Source organism: Chlorocebus sabaeus, chromosome 7 (assembly GCF_047675955.1).
Source record: "Chlorocebus sabaeus isolate Y175 chromosome 7, mChlSab1.0.hap1, whole genome shotgun sequence".
Taxonomy (NCBI): Eukaryota; Metazoa; Chordata; class Mammalia; order Primates; family Cercopithecidae; genus Chlorocebus; species Chlorocebus sabaeus.
Window position 1 is genome coordinate 64,871,352 of NC_132910.1, and position 17,390 is coordinate 64,888,741.

Consider the following 17,390-nt stretch of genomic DNA (forward strand, 5'->3'; position numbering starts at 1 on the left):
TTTAAAAGGTTAGTCCATTATGACAAGGGCTCAAGTCATCAAAAGAACATAACAATTCTTAAAGTTTATGAACCTAATATCAGAGATCCAAATTTTTTGAAGCAAAAATTGGTACAACTCAGAAAAGAAAGAGATAAAATTGATCTAAATTTTAAGTTTGGCAAATAGTCTAATGCCATTAACACAATAAAGAAGATATTATAAAATACATGCTTATGAATATTTTATAATTCATCTAGGTACCCCAAAGACTGTGAAATATACATCATTAGAGATAAAGAGATCCAGTGTGCATACAAAGTGAAAAACTAGAATTATTTATGTTGCTCATATTCATTTATTCATCTATATATTAATTTAAAAAATATTTACCATACTCTATTTTCTTCTGGGATAAAGTTTGCTGTCAAAAATCTAATGACAATCTGATTTTACTTCCTTTATAAGTGATTTTGTCTTTCGGCTACATTACTGTAGACTTTTTGTCTTTCCATAAAGTATGGTAATTTGATCATACTATTTCTCAGCAATAGTGATTGTAGGTTGATTTTTCTGAGTTTATAATATGCTTTTATGCTATTTTATGCTCTCTCTTTTTAAAAATATTTCAAAAAATTTTTTGAATTATGAATTTTATTTATTTTCTTCTGTTTTGTTTTTCTTCCATAAATATCTTCTATTTATGTGTCACTTTCAAGTATTTTAAAATTCTCTATTTCTTTTTATAATTTCCTCTTTATTTAAAAATTTTTCTCTTTTCATTTGTAATTCTTAAGGCATTATCTATTGCATGTATTCTCTCTGTAGTGTAAAAAAGACTACACTAGAAGTTTTAGTCCTTGTTTCCAAATCTATTTGTTATTTTATTTCTAATTCCTTCCTTGGTTCTATCACCACATCTCTAAGTGTTTCTAATTCTTATTTATGTTATTTTTCATAATTCTATTTTTTCTATCATTTTAGCTCATCTTAAAATATTAGATGTCATTTTTGTCTTTTTTGTTGGCATGTTTCTTTTTGACATGCTGTAGTTTTATTAGGAATATTATTCTACTCCTTATTTTCTCTTCCTTTCCTAGAATAACTTTGTATGCAATTCAATAACAATGAATTTCTGTTGTTTATTTTTATGTAAAGTTAATTTTCTGTAACTATAAGGATAGGGTTGGCCAGGATAGCTTTTACTGATTCACAACTTCAGAGTTTATTATTTGTTCAACTATAAGGTGCTGTACTCTCAGAAACCTTCTGGCTCTTTTTCTCCCATCAGCTATTATTTGAGGCCTTTTTTTTTTTTTTTTTTTTTTTTCCTCTCTGCGTCCCTATTATCCCTGTCCTGTTTCTGTGGGCTTTTGTTCCAGAAGGGGCCCTTGGCTAGTTTGTTTCAAGAGTCCACAGACTCGGGCAAGGTTTGCCTAAGAACTAGACTGTGCCAAAGACCCTTTCAATTTCTGCTACTTTTCTCAAAATTGTCCTACTGTGAGAATTCCAGTGGCTGCCTCTTGGAGATTTAGGGTTCTTCTAGTCTCAGGTCCATCATAGGCCCAATTGTTTTCCTCTGCTTTCTTCAACACAGATGTTTATACTACAAGAATTTAGAACTGGAAAATGTTCAGCCCCAGCAGATCTTAATTTTGGTTTGTTGGCAATTAAGTTTGTCTAATTTTGTCAGTCATGGATGTTTTCTGTGTTTTAAGTTATGCAAGCCTAGTCATAATGTCTGGTGTGCGTGTGTGTGTGTATGTATATAAAACACATATATATGCACAATAACAATATATATATGTATTGTTATTGTGCATATATATGTGTTTTTATTTTTGGTGGGTGTATTGGGGGGAGATTAAAAATCTATGCTGCTTGGCCAAGCATGGTGGCTCACATCAGTAATCCCTGCACTCTGGGAGACTGAGGTGGGAGAATGGATTGAGCCCAGGAGTTCGCGACCAGCCTGGGAAATATAGGGAAATCTGGTCTTTACAAAAAAATGTTTTAAAAAATTAGCTGGGCATGGTGGTGTGTGCCTGTGGTCCCAGCTACTCAGGAGACTGAGGAGGGAGGATTGGCTGAGACTGGAAGGTTAAGGCTGCAGCGTGCCATGATGAGGTCACTGCATTCCAGCCTGGGTGACAGGACAGAGAGAGATCCTGTCTCCAAAAAAAAAGTCCACAGGAGGTTCCAAGATGGCTGAATAGGAATAGCTCCAGTCTACAGCTGCCAGCATGAGCAATGCAGAAGACGGGTGATTTCTGCATTTCCAAATGAGGTACCAGTTCATCTCACTGGGGCTTGTCCGACAGTGGGTGCAGGACAGTGGGTGCAGCACACACAGCATGAGCTGAAGCAGGGCGAGGCATTGCCTCACCCTAGAAGCACAAGGTGTCAGGGAATTCCCTTTCCTAGCCAAGCAAAGCAGTGACAGACAGCACCTGGAAAATCTGGTCACTCCCACCCTAATACTGCTCTTTTCCAATGGTCTTAGCAAAAGGCACACCAGGAGATTATATCCCGTGCCTGGCTCAGAGGGTTCCACGCCCACGGAGCCTCGCTCATTGCTTGCACAGCAGTCTGAGATCGAACTGCAAGGTGGTAGCGAGGCTGGGGGTGTGGCACCCACCATTGCTGAGGCTTGAGTAGGTAAACAAAGCGGCCAGGAAGCTTGAACTGGGTGAAGCCCACCGCAGCTCAAGGAAGCCTGCCTGCCTCTGTAGACTCCACCTCTGGGGGCAGAGCATAGCTGAACAAAAGACAGCAGAAACCTCTGCAGATTTAAATGTCCCTGTCTGACAGCTTTGAAGAGAGTAGTAGTTCTCCCAGCACGGAACTTGAGATCTGAGAACGGACAGGCTGCCTCCTCAAGTGGGTTCCTGACCCCCAAGTAGCCTAACTGAGAGGCACCCCTCAGTAGGGGCAGATTAACACTTCACATGGCCGGGTACCCCTCTGAGACGAAACTTCCAGAGGAACTATCAGGCAGCAACATTTTCTGTTCAGCAATATTCGCTATTCTGCTGCCTCTGCTGCTGATACCCAGGCAAACAGGGTCTGGAGTGGACCTCCAGCAAAGTCCAACAGACCTGCAGCTGAGGGTCCTGACCATTAGAAGGAAAACTAACAAACAGAAAGGACATCCACACCAAAACCCCATCTGTACGTCACCATTATCAAAGACCGAAGGTAGATAAAACCACAAAGATGGGGAAAAAACATAGAAGAAAAGCTGAAAATTCTAAAAATCAGAGCACCTCTCCTCCTCCAAAGGAATGCAGCTCGTCACCAGCACCAGAACCAAGCTGGACGGAGAATGACTTTGATGAGTTGAGAGAAGAAGGCTTCAGACAATCAAACTTCTCCAAGCTTAAGGAGGAAGCCTGAATCCATGGCAAAGAAGTTAAAAACCTTGAAGAAAGATTAGACGAATGACTAACTAGAATAACCAATGCAGAGAAATCCTTAAAGGACCTGATGGTGATGAAAACCATGGCACGAGAACTATGTGACGAATGCATAAGCTTCAGTAGCCAATTCAATAAACTGGAAGAAAGGGTATCAGAGATGGAAGATTAAATGAATGAAATGAAGAGAGAAGAGAAGTTTAGAGAAAAAAGACTAAAAAGAAATGAACAAAGCCTCCAAGAAATATGGGACTATATGAAAAGACCAAATCTACGTCTGATTGGTGTACCTGAAAGTGATGGGGAGAATGAAACCAAGTTGGAAAACACTCTGAAGGATATTATCCAGGAGAACTTCTCCAACCTAGCAAGGCAGGCCAACATTCAAATTCAGGAAATACAGAGAATGCCACAAAGATACTCCTTGAGAAGAGCAACTCCAAGACACATAATTGTCAGATTCACCAAAGTTGAAATGATGGAAAACATGTTAAGGGCAGCCAGAGAGAAAGGTTGGGTTACCCACAAAAGGAAGCCCATCAGACTAAGAGTGGACCTCTTGGCAGAAACTCTACAAGCCAGAAGAGAGTGGGGGCCAATATTCAACATTCTTAAAGAAAAGAATTTTCAATCCAGAATTTCATATCCAGCCAAACTAAGTTTAATAAGTGAAGGAGAAATAAAATCCTTTACAGACAAGCAAATGCTGAGAGATTTTGTCACCACCAGGCCTGCCCTACAAGAGCTCCTGAAGGAAGCACTAAACATGGAAAGGAACAACTGGTACCAGTCACTGCAAAAACATGCCAAATTGTAAAGACCATTGATGCTAGGAAGACACTGCATCAACTAATGAGCAAAATAACCAGCTAACATCATAATGTCAGGATCAAATTCACATATAACAATATTAACCTTAAATGTAAATGGACTAAATGGTCCAATTAAAAGACACAGACTGGCAAATTGGATAAAGAGTCAAGACTCGTTAGTGTACTGTATTCAGGAAACTCATCTCGCTTGCAGAGACACACATAGGCTCAAAATAAAGGGATGGAGGAAGATCTACCAAGCAAATGGAAAACGAAAAAAAGACAGGGTTTGCAATTCTAGTCTCTGATAAAACAGACTTTAAACCAACAAAGATCAAAAGAGAGAAAGAAGGCCATTACATAATGGTAAAGGGATCAATTCAACAAGAAGAGCTAACTATCCTAAATATATATGCACCCAATACAGGAGCACCCAGATTCTTAAAGCAAGTCCTTAGATACCTACAAAGAGACTTAGACTCCCACACAATAATAATGGGGACTTTAACACCCCACTGTCAACATTAGACAGATCAATGAGACAGAAAGTTAACAAGGATATCCAGGAATTGAACTCAGGTCTGCATCAAGTGGACCTAATTGACATCTACAGAACTCTCCACCCCAAATCAACAGAATATACATTCTTCTCAGCACCACACTACACTTATTCCAAAATTGACCACATAGTTGGAAGTAAAGCACTCCTCTGCAAATGTAAAATAACAGAAATTTTAACCAACTGTCTCTCAGACCACAGTGCAATCAAACTAGAACTCAGAATTAAGAAACTCACTCAAAACCACTCAACCACATGGAAACTGAACAACCTGCTGCTGAATGACTACTGGGTAAATAACGAAATGAAGGCAGAAATAAAGATGTTCTTTGAAACCAACAAGAACAAAGACACAACATACCAGAATCTCTGGGACACATTTAAAGCAGTGTTTAGAGGGAAATTTATAGCACTAAATGCCCACATGAGAAAGCAGGAAAGATCTAAAATTGACACCCTAACATCACAATTAAAATAACTAGAGAAGCAAGAACAAACACGTTCAAAAGCTAACAGAAAGCAAGAAATAACTAAGATCAGAGTAGAACTGAAGGAGATAGAGACACAAAAAACCCTTCAAAAAAATCAATGAATCCAAAAGCCGATGTTTTGAAAAGATCAACAAAATTGATAGACCGCTAGCAAAGACTAATAAAGAAGAAAGGAGAGAAGAATCAAATGATGCAATAAAAAGTGATAAAGGGGATATCACCACCGATCCCACAGAAATCACAGAAATACAAACTACCATCAGAGAATACTATAAACACCTCTACGCAAATAAAATAGAAAATCTAGAAGAAATGGATAAATTCCTAGACACATACACCCTCCCAAGACTAATCCAGGAAGAAGTTGAATCCCTAAATAGACCAATAACAGGCTCTGAAATTGAGGCAACAATTAATGGCCTACCAACCAAAAAAAGTCCAAGACCAGACAGATTCACAGCCGAATTCTACCAGAGGTACAAGGAGGAGCTGGTACCATTCCTTCTGAAACTATTCCAATCAATAGAAAAAGAGGGAATCCTCCCTAACTCATTTTATGAGGTCAGCATCATCCTGATACCAAAGTCCGGCAGAGACACACATAAAAAAGAGAATTTTAGACCAATATCCCTGACGAACATCGATGCAAAAATCCTCAGTAAAATACTGGCAAACTGAATCCAGCAACACATCAAAAAGCTTATCCACCATGATCAAGTAGGCTTCATCCCTGGGATGCAAGGCTGGTTCAACATATGCAAGTCAATAAACATAATACAACATATAAACAGAACCAAAGACAAAAACCACATGATTATCTCAGTAGATGCAGAAAAGGCCTTTGACAAAATTCAACAGCCCTTCATGCTAAAAACTCTCAATAAATTAGATATTGATGGGACGTATCTCAAAATAATAAGAGCTATTTATGACAAACCCACGGCCAATATCATACTGAATGGGCAAAAACTGGAAGCATTCCCTTTGAAAACTGACACAAGACAGGGATACCCTCTCTCACCACTCCCATTCAACGTAGTTGAAAGTTCTAGCCAGGGCAATCAGGCAGGAGAAAGAAATAAATGGTATTCAATTAGGAAAAGAGGAAGTCAAGTTGTCCCTGTTTGCAGATGACATGATTGTATATCTGCAAAACCCTATTGTCTCAGCCCAAAATCTCCTTAAGCTTATAAGCAACTTCAGCAAAATCTCAGGATACAAAAATCAATGTGCGAAAGTCACAAGCATTCTTATATACCAATAACAGACAAACGGAGAGCCAAATCATGAGTGAACTCCCATTCACAATTGCTTCAAAGAGAATAAAATACCTCGGAATCAAACTTACAAGGGATGTGAAGGACCTTTTCAAGAAGAACTACAAACCACGGCTCAACAAAATAAAAGAGGACACAAACAAATGGAAGAACATTCCATGCTCATGGATAGGAAGAATCAATATCATGAAAACAGCCATACTGCCCAAGGTAATGTATAGATTCAATGCCATCCCCATCAAGCTACCAATGACTTTCTTCACAGAATTGGAAAAAATTACTTTAAAGTTCACATGGAACCAAAAAAGAGCCTGCATTGCCAAGTCAATCCTAAGCCAAAAGAACAAAGCTGGAGGCATCATGCTACCTGACTTCAAACTATACTACAAGGCTACCATAACCAAAACAGCATGGTACTGGTACCAAAACAGAGATATAGACCAATGAAACAGAACAGAGCCCTCAGAAATAATACCACACATCTACAACTATCTGATCTTTGACAAACCTGACAAATACAAGAAATAGGGAAAGGATTCCCTATTTAACAAATGGTGCTGGGAAAACTGGCTAGCCATATGTAGAAAGCTGAAAGTGGATCCCTTCCTTACACCTTAGACAAAAATTAATTCAAGGTGGATTAAAGACTTAAATGTTAGACCTAAAACCATAAAAACCCTAGAAGAATACCTAGGCAATACCATTCAAGACATAGGCATGGGCAAGGACTTCATGTCTAAAACACCAAAAGCAATGGCAACAAAAGCCAAAATTGACAAATGGGATCTAATTAAACTAAAGAGTTTCTGCACAGCAAAATAAACTATCATCAGAGTGAACAGGCAACCTACAGAATGGGAGAAAATTTTTGCAATCTACCTATCTGACAAAGGGCTAATATCCAGAATCTACAAAGAACTCAAACAAATTTACAAGAAAAAAACAACCCCATCAACAAGTGGGAGAAGGATATGAACAGACACTTCTCAAAAGAAGACATTGATGCAGCCAACAGACACATGAAAAAATGCTCATCATCACTGGCCATCAGAGAAATACAAATCAAAACCACAACGAGATACCATCTCACACCAGTTAGAATGGCGATCATTAAAAAGTCAGGAAACAACAGGTGCTGGAGAGGATGTGGAGAAATAGGAACATTTTACACTGTTGGTGGGACTATAAACTAGTTTAATTATTGTGGAAGACAGTGTGGCGATTCCTCAGGGATCTAGAACTAGAAATACCATTTGACCCAGCCATCCCATTACTGGGTATATACCCAAAGGATTATAAATCATGCTGCCGTAAAGACACATGCACATGTATGTTTATTGCAGCACCATTCACAATAGCAAAGACTTGGAACCAACCCAAATGTCCAACAATGATAGACTGGATTAAGAAAATGTGGCACATATACACCATGGAATACTATGCAGCCACAAAAAATGATGAGTTCCTGTCCTTTGTAGGGACATGGATGAATCTGGAAACCATCATTCTCAGCAAACTATTGCAAGGATAAAAAACCAAAAACCACATGTTCTCACTCATAGGTGGGAATTGAACAATGAAAACACTTGGACACAGGAAGGGGATCATCACACACCAGGTCCTATTGTGGGCGGGGGGAGAGGGGAGGGATAGCATTAGGAGATATACCTAATGTAAATTATGAGTTAATGGGTGCAGCACACCAACATGGCACATGTATACATATGTAACAAACTTGCATGTTGTGCACATGTACCCTAGAACTTAAAGTATAATAATAAAAAAGTATGCTGCTTAAATATGACCCAAAAAGCTTATGCAAAAAAAGAAAAAATAGATAAGATGGAACTTATCAAAATTAATAAAAATTTTTGTTTGTCAAAGGACACTATCAAGGAAATGAAAAGGTGACAAAATAGAAGAAAATATTCACAAACCACATATCTGATAAGGGTCTAGGATACAGAGTATATTTTAAAAAAATTCTTAGAACTTAATTATAAAAAGAGAAGCCATTCAATAAAACATGGGCAAAATATTTGAAATATCTTCTTCTAAAGAAGATGTACAAATGGCTAAAAGCACATGAAAAGATGTTCAATATCATTAAGCATTAGGGAAATGCACATCAAAATCATGAGACAGCAGTGTACTCCTACTATAACAGTCACGAGAAAACCTGAAAATATCAAGTATTTTCAAGGATATGGAGAAATTAAAACCCTCATTGCTGGCAAGAATGTAGAATGGCCCAGCCACTAAGGAAAACAATTTAGCAGTTCTTCAAAAGTTAGAGTTTTCTATGTATATGATTAGCAATTCCATACCAATATATATGCCCCCATGCATTAAAAGATATATACATATCAAAACTTTTACATGATTTTTCACAGCAGCAATATTTATAGTAGCCAAAGAATGGAAAGAATTAAGATATTCATCAATTGATTAGTGGATAAACAATAGGTGATGATATATCTAAACAATGGAATATTAGCCACAAAAAATAATGTAGTACTGATACACACTGCAATATGGGTGAATCTTGAAAACATTATGCTAAGTGGAATAAACCAGACAGAAAAAGACATACGTTGGGTGAATTAATTTATATGAAATGTCCAGAAAAGGCTAATCCATAGAGACAAAAATTAGATTACCGGTTGCCAGAGTATGGTGAGAGAGGGGAAATGGGAGATATGGGGTTTTAAATATCCTAGGACAGTCCTTTCTAACTTCAGATCTATACTTTTATTTCTTAAGAAATGTTCTAATTACTAATTTTAAGGCACAGATCTTAAGCAAAAATAGTTTTAACTGACATGTTCAAATGGAAGATTACCCAAAGCTTCTTATAAGTGAGAATAAGAATTTGAGCCCTAGAATGAGGGTATGGAAATGGTAAAATAAAATAAAATACAAAAAAGCAAATTACAGAAAAATGCATACAGTGCAGCAATTCTGAAAGTGTAAAAAATGACCAGACAATATTATCCATTGTTAATGAACACATCTGAATGCATGTGGAAGTATAAACATCGAATTAGTTGGATACACATCAGACTCATGGAAGTGGAGAACAGGACTAGAAGAGGTGGTCAGATAGAACTTTAACTTTTCTATTTATTTTATTTATTTTGTTTTACAATGGACAAGGCAAAATACATCTCTCTGGGTATATACTCACATAATCCTCACAGCAATCCTATGAGGTGGCATTATTATTATCCCCATATGAGAGATGAGACAGAAATCTATGGAGTGAATGAAGAGCATAGGAACACACCCAGGGTTACACAGCTAGTGATGACAAGCCTGGAGGCTGCTCCCAGATCTAGATTCATTCTTATTCATTTTGAATTGTTGAATTATTTATTTTACCTTGAAGAGATTTTATGTAAAAGAAAGTAGAGAAATGATACAGTAACTAAACAGATTTGGTGCCAAAAATGGTATGTTTTTTGTTTGTTGCTTGTTTTGAAATAGGAGAGCAAGCAGTGTGTTTTAAAACTGATGGAAATGATCCTTAAGAACAGCAGAAAGTGGCTGGGTGCAGTGGCTCACGCCTGTAATCCCAGCACTTTGGGAGGCCGAGGCGGGCAGATCACTTAAGGCCAGGAGTCGGAGACCAGCCAACATGGCGAAACCCTGTCTCTACTAAAAATACAAAAATTAACTGGGTGTGGTGGCGTGCACCTGTAATCCCATCAACTTGGGAGGCTGAGGCAGCAGAATCGCTTCAACCTGGGAGGTGGAGGTTGCAGTGAGCTGCGATCATGCCACTGCTCTCCAGTCTGGGTGACAGGGGCAGAATCCGTCTCAAAAATAAATAAATAAATAAATAAAATAAAAATAAATAAATTAAATTAAATTTTAAGAAAAGGGTGATGGCACCAGAGTGGGAGGGGAGATGGGATGCAGTGCCCCAGAGGAAGAGCTACCTTAGAAGGAAACACTGGAAGGCCTTCCATTTAACAGGTAGAAGGTGGGCAATTATAATTTCCTACAGACAGGAAAGTAGGTTTTTGGATGGACAGCATGGAATAGCAAGTAAAGTCTTCAGTTTAGTATGAGGATAAAGGAGACATTAAATTGGGCTTTTGAAGAGATAGGAGAGATAAGAAATGTAGTTAGGGATGGAGACAGAAAAGATTTAGCAGGCTAAGGAAATGTAGGCAGATTAATAGGAACTTTTGAAGGCCCACTAGAATTTTTAGTTATAAATTTTAAAATAAGAGAAGTCAGCATAGTGGAATGTTTTTCTCCTGCCATGATCAGCTGCTTGGATGCTGGTACTGAACATGTCAACAGTTGAATTTAGTCAGGTTAGGCAAAGCAATTATCCAAGAGTACAAATGAGTAGACACATGTGTTAAATTTTGAAATATTAATCAAATTTTGCCAGCTGGACTGAAGAGGAGAGTCAGGTAGATGGAACCAAATATGCAAAGCTATGAAAGAGTGAAATGTTATAGTGTGTTCAGAAAACTACATGTAGTTCCATGTTGTTGGTGCAAAAGGTGGGCATGCAGGAAAGGTGTCAGGAGACAATACTACAGACACTGGTGGCCTGGTGTTTTCTGCCAGCAGGTAAATCTACTAAAATATCAGATAGCAAAAGGAATCCAATGGCATATATGGTAAGAATATTGGAATTTACAACAGAGAACTGTTGAAGGGTTTTAATTAGAAGGATGATATGATTAGTTTTGTATTGTAGAAAGATTACCCTGGCAGCAGTGCAGCAGTGTGGAATCTATACTGGAGTTGTTAAAGATTGCACATGTGGATTCTGTGGTAGGCAAAGTAATGGCCCTTCAAGGATATCTACCTCCTAATACCCAGAACCTGGACATGAGTTACATAGCAAAAAGGATTTTGCATACATGATTAAATTAAGGATATTGGGATGGGTGGATTACCTGGGTGGGCCTAGTGTAATTATGGGGGTCTTTATAAGGGGAAAAAAGAGGCAGAAAAATTGGAGAAGGAGAGGCGACTACAGAAACAGAGAGAACGAGGCATATTTGAAGATGGTATACAGCTGTCTTTGAAAACAGAAGCAACCAAGGAGTGCAGGTGGCTCCTAGAATTTGGAAAAGGCAGGAAAACAGATTCTCCCAAGAGCCTCCAGAAGATACTCAGCCCTTCCAACACCTTCATTCTAGTCCTGTGAGACTTCTGACCCTCAGAACTGTAAGAAAATCAGTAAACGTTGTTTTAAGCCACTGGGCTTCTGGTAATTTGTTACAGCAGCAATAGAATTTCAACTAGGAATTTATTGCAGTATCCAGGTAATGACGGAGATTTCTGAACAATAGGGAAAACAGCAAACTCACTGGGCAATTATTAGAGATATGACCAGAGAAAATTAGTGTTCTGATGTCCAGATCAAAAAGAAATTGCTGTGAAAGAGGGAATGTGACAGATGAGAAATTTACTGCCATAAATCATTTTTTTTTTCCGTCTACAGTACAATGTTACTATAAAGTTGCTGCCTGGAAAGAGACTACATTTCTCCGTTCCCTTGCTAGTAGGGATCATGCGCCTTGTTGGTGCTAGTGGAATGTGAACAGAAATGCTGGGTGTCACTTTTTAAAGTGAAATAACAACAACAACAACAACAACAACAAAAAACACAAAAAAAGCAAGAAAACCCAGATGTGCATTCTATAGTCTCCCATGCACCATATACTAGGTAAGTGCAGAAGATTCCAAGGTTCTGAGTGGCAGAGCAGCAGAAAGGCGCAGAGCCACAATTTAAAAGAAGGTCCCCAAATCTCTGCCTGGAAGGTCATCTGCTGACCAGGAATGCCTACATAGGTCTGTATGATAAGGAAGATATATACATTTCTGGTTTTGTAAGTCATTGATTTTGGGGATTTATTTCCATCCAAAAAAAATGGTATTGCAACTGGGATACTATTTTAACAGAATCCTAAAATACGTGTCATTGTTGAGTAGATAAAATTGATGTAAGATGTTAGAAAGATGGAGAGCGTGCTATGCAGTGGCAATAAACTTAAAAAAACTTGGCTGACAATAATAAAGGAGTACTTGCCAAACTTGTAGCTCTAAGTTAGAATGTTTGTGTTAGCTTGTTACTGGCCATATTTAGCAAGTTATTCAAAGAAAAATGAGCTTAGACACGAATTGACACATGGGCAAGCAAAAGTGAAAGGGAATAGAGAGAATCCAGCTATTTGGGATTTCTCACAATTGGAAAATCTGCATGATTCTAGAACTCAAACATGAATAGATAAAACTGAACAAAATTGAATAAAATTGAACAAAAAAAAAATCCTTTACTCTTCTCAATTAAACAGAGTGACTACATTTCTCCATTCCCTTGTGAGTAGGGATCATGCCCCTTGTTGCATGAATTCCTACCACAGAGCCGGTTAAACATCTAATCAAGAATAATTTCAACTTTGCCAAGGACCAATGACTACTGTGTGACTCTCATTCACCCCCTCCATCGTTGCATTTCCCAAATGTCACCAGATAACTAGTTAATAAAGCAAAACTAAAATTTTTAGAACTTACCGCAGTAAGAGAAAATGCCATCTTGATGGAGGCTTAGCCGTGTCTCAGAAGGGAGAAGTCAAAAGTGGGATATTTACAGGGTTTCAGAGTCTGGGTTCAATTGGTTAAAGGCAAGGTCAAGGTGGGGAACCATCTGAGACAGGGCAAAGTACTATGTGACATAATAGTTTAGGAATGGCTGATGCAATTGAAAGAAAGGTCTTGAACCAAAGACTTTATAAGTAAGCTGTTTTTATAAGCGAGCCATTCACCCAAGTGAGCAGACTATTGTGTTTGGGGGAGAAAATCATCTGTGGATATTTCCTGAGGCAAACTATGAAGTTGTTTCTTGATTTACAGACTTGTCTTTCCTAGTCAAAATTTTGCTGGAACAAGCAACAAACTGTGGTCCACAATATTTATCTAAATCATATTGACATATAAGGCATTAATTCTCACACTTCTAACTATCCCATTCATGCCCATCCATGACAGGGCATCACAGGTGCCTTTTAACTCAAATGTTGCCAACTTGTGAGGAGCCACATTCAAGCCTGGTGGAGAGAATAACTCATGACCTAGATACCTAGGATTTTGACGATGTAGTGATTGGAGGAACCATCTTACATAGTGTACTCTTTCATGGCTCCTTGGAAAGAAAGCAGTTGTGTTGTGTTTAGATAAGTTTGCACATGGATATTGGCTGTCCAGTTGGGTGGACATGTAAGAAACACTTCATGGTCCACTTACATAGTGGACCATGTAAGATCACTAACACTATGTACTTCCCTTCCATTGAAAAGAATTATCACTGAGAATCAGCTGCCCACCAAGATACCACATTTCTCAGCTTGCTGTGTGACCAGGTGGAGCCTTGTGACAGTTCCCAACAACGTGAATATGATGTGAGTGGAGATGATGTGGGTCACTTTCAGACCTAGAATCTATAAAATAGGTGTGCATTCTCCATTTCCTGTTTCTCCATCTGGCACAGAAAGCAGAGCATTTTGGAACTCTGGGAGAAGGCAAAAACACAAATGGAAAAAGCTAGATCCTTGAATCTGTACATGGAACGTTGCCTGCAGACCAGAGGGACCCACACTGGTTTGCTACATGTGAGAGAAATAAACTTCTGTTGGATTAAGTCACTGAGAGTTGGAAGCATATTTAGAATAGTAGGTAGCAGTATCCTAGCTAATACATGGGGATATCATAAAATATAAAATATATAATATGAATTCGTAGAGTGACATTTGATACATTAATTGAAAAAGCAATACAAAGACATATTTATGTAACTAAGTTATTTTTTGTAATAACAGAAAAGCATCTATATATATAGAAGAAAGAAGGAAAAATATCCATTAAATCTTCATTAATAAAAATGTGTGAATATTGTGGTTACTGAGAATTTCTATCTTATTATTTATGCTTTTTTGAATTTTCCAAATGCTCTATACTTAATATGAATTACTTCTGATATAAGAAGAATAAGAATTTTTTAAAAATTGTCACTATTAATAACCTTTTCCAGATTTGGGCTTGAAAATGCTCTGTTCAAAAAGCAACTTTGTAAGTCATTTTTTCCAAATGATAGTGTCCAGTAGGTAACATCATTATAAACTTCATTAAAGAAAAATTTAAGAAGTGTAAGGGCGAAACAACAGTTTTTCAGACATGAGTGACCTAATACTGTGACTCCTAATTAAGAACCATCATTAGGGCAAGAAATTGGTTCCTGAGAGCATCTGAGATCAGAGGGGAGTTGCTGGTAGTAGTATCTTTCTCCCCAGAGAAATGCTGAAGTGTCATGCAATTCTAACTACCTGTGAAAACTTGCTTCCTATCACCATGGCAGCAGGGCTGATCACCTTGATTAAAAAGATTTCTACTCTCAATCCCATGAGGGTAAAATCAGCACTTCCAGACGCAGATGAGTCACTGCTTTTGGCCTCGTTAATGTGGTGTAGTTCTTCTGTCTGCTAACAAAAAATATTTAACCAAATGAATAAAATGATGCAGCCAAGCAGTGAGAATTCCAGCAAGCAATTCCAAAGCCTAACTTTGATTTTGAAGTGGAGAAGGTGAACTTTTTAGCAAAACAACAAAACAAAACAGAAAACAGCTATAGAAAAAAATACATTAACCCTTAAATGTGCATGTTCTTCAAAGAGCCAAAACTATCTGGTCATTAGAAGAAAAGATTAATTGAAGTATATACAGTGCATAGAAAACCAAAGCAGTATTCCATTTAGTCTTGTAGAACAAACAACGTTGTTATGATGAAGAGTTCCTGGTAGAATGTGGCCTTTTCAGAAGATAATTGGAGACAGAGGGGAGGATGTCTTCCTGCTGCTGAAACAGAAGTTGAGTAGACAAGAAATAGAAACCCTAGTGAACAGTTTTGCATGGAGACGAGCCAATTAGGCAGTTGAAAACATTCTGGAAACAACCGTGTGGTTTTGAAACCATAGACATGTTTTATTAAGAGAAAGAACATAAAAGAGATTGAGATGGACCAGAAAAAGAATATGCAACTGTTCAAGTCAAATTTAACTGTGAAAGTGAAGGATTCATGATCAAATTTTCCCAGGGTTAACAGACACACACACACACCCACACGCCCATCACTGCACAGAAAATACAGCATTCAAATTAGAATTTTTTTTCTCTCTTTTCCCCCCTAACCATGTAGGCAGACTTCAACACAAATAGCTAATGAAGCACTATTTTTTTTTTTTTGTAAAGATGACACTCTAAAATTTCACAATTTTTAATACAGCGACTGCCAATATTCTTACATGAAGACCCTTGCTCAAGATTCTGGTTCCAAAGAGAGCATCTTTGGAATGGAGCAAGAGGATGGCTGCATGGTTCTTCAGTGAAAAGGCTCATAACTTGTCAATGAGAGTTACAAAAAGCTAAGAGTATCTTTAGAAAGCAGAGTGAACATATCTTGTTATTTAAAGCATTACAATGTAGATCAATTTGGTAATAAGACAGCAGAACAGAGGAAAACACTGAAGCTGAAATACACAGCTAGAAGTGCAGCTGGACAGCAGCTCAGGGGGTGTCCTGAGGTCAAAGGCATACTGTAGATGGATTACAGCAAGTGAGTCCTCAGTTGCACTGAGCAAAAGCGGTCATGATTTCTCAGACACAGCTTGGCAGAAATCCAATAAAGTAAACAAAACAGATTCAGGGACTCCAGAGACCTCTAATGAAATGGGGTTACTGAAGAGAAAATACCCAAATGTGAATTGTAAACTAAACAAGTGCAGGAAATAAAGAGGCAGTGGCCATGTTTAGTCTTAAATGTGCTGGTCAATTGAATTCACATTTCCTAAAACACTCTGATTTTGCTTGGGTTGGATGGATGCTTGATTTTCCACAGAATAGAGCATGGCAGTAGTCAGTAATAAAGGGCACACTCACACGGCAAGATTGATGGCAAAATATTTGTGGAAGTTATAAGACTGTTTTAAAAAAATCCGTGGTGCATAAGATCTTCTCACAGCTGTTGCCCATGGTCCAGGCTAAGGGCTACTTACTCGTCTTTTTCTGATTTTTCTGGGACATCTACCCTACCTAGGAAATGCAGACAGGTCTCTCTCTTTCTCTAGCTCACCTCAGCAGTGTCGCTCTCTCTTTCTCTCTCTCTCTCTTACACACTCTTTCTCTAATTTTACCTTAAATAAGGGCTTCAGAGGAGAACAATTGTTCAGATTAAATTGTGGATGTTGAGTTTATTTAGTATTCCATCTGTTTAAAGATGAAGGCAAGAAATTCCTTCTCGTTAATGAGATACTAGATTAATAATTATTTAAAATCTTCGTTTTACTTATTCAAAAATTGAACTGTATAAGCCCCAAGGAACATAGGACAAAGAATGTGAGACAAGTTCAGATCATCTTTATATTTTTCTCTCTTGGTAAATATCTCATTGAGATAGTATGGATCGGTTAAAACCTGGATTCAAAGATTTGGAGAGTCAAGTAGTATTGAATTCCTATGTTCTCAAAGATTGTTCCATAGGGTAGTAAATGAGTAACAATCAATTATCATAATTATTCTTTGAATTTTCCAGGTTCTGTTTACTAACCCAGGATCATATTTGTCATCCTGTGATTAAGATGTGTGAAAACGTGCTTCTCTGAAGTCTCTCATATCTACTTTCCACCAAGGGCCATAAAATGCCACCATTCTGGATGTCTCAGTTTTATGGTTTTAAAGCAATCCTGGAATCAATGGATTAGAGATGAGGACTCATGATCATCGCCATCAAGTGGCTAATCCTTCCCCAATATCATCCTCATGCAGGAGTCTTCCAG

The 17,390-nt window shown here is 37.9% G+C and overlaps 1 long non-coding RNA gene across 1 annotated transcript in view; it reads right to left on the minus strand.

Moving 5' to 3' along the window:
* Positions 1-13,356, minus strand: part of LOC140712094 (uncharacterized) — a 32,148-nt gene extending 18,792 nt beyond the window's left edge. Inside the window, exon 1 of the long non-coding RNA XR_012093544.1 lies at positions 13,081-13,356. This is a non-coding gene — a long non-coding RNA (uncharacterized lncRNA). The remainder of the gene's footprint in view (positions 1-13,080) is intronic.
* Between the last annotated feature and the right edge of the window lie 4,034 nt (positions 13,357-17,390).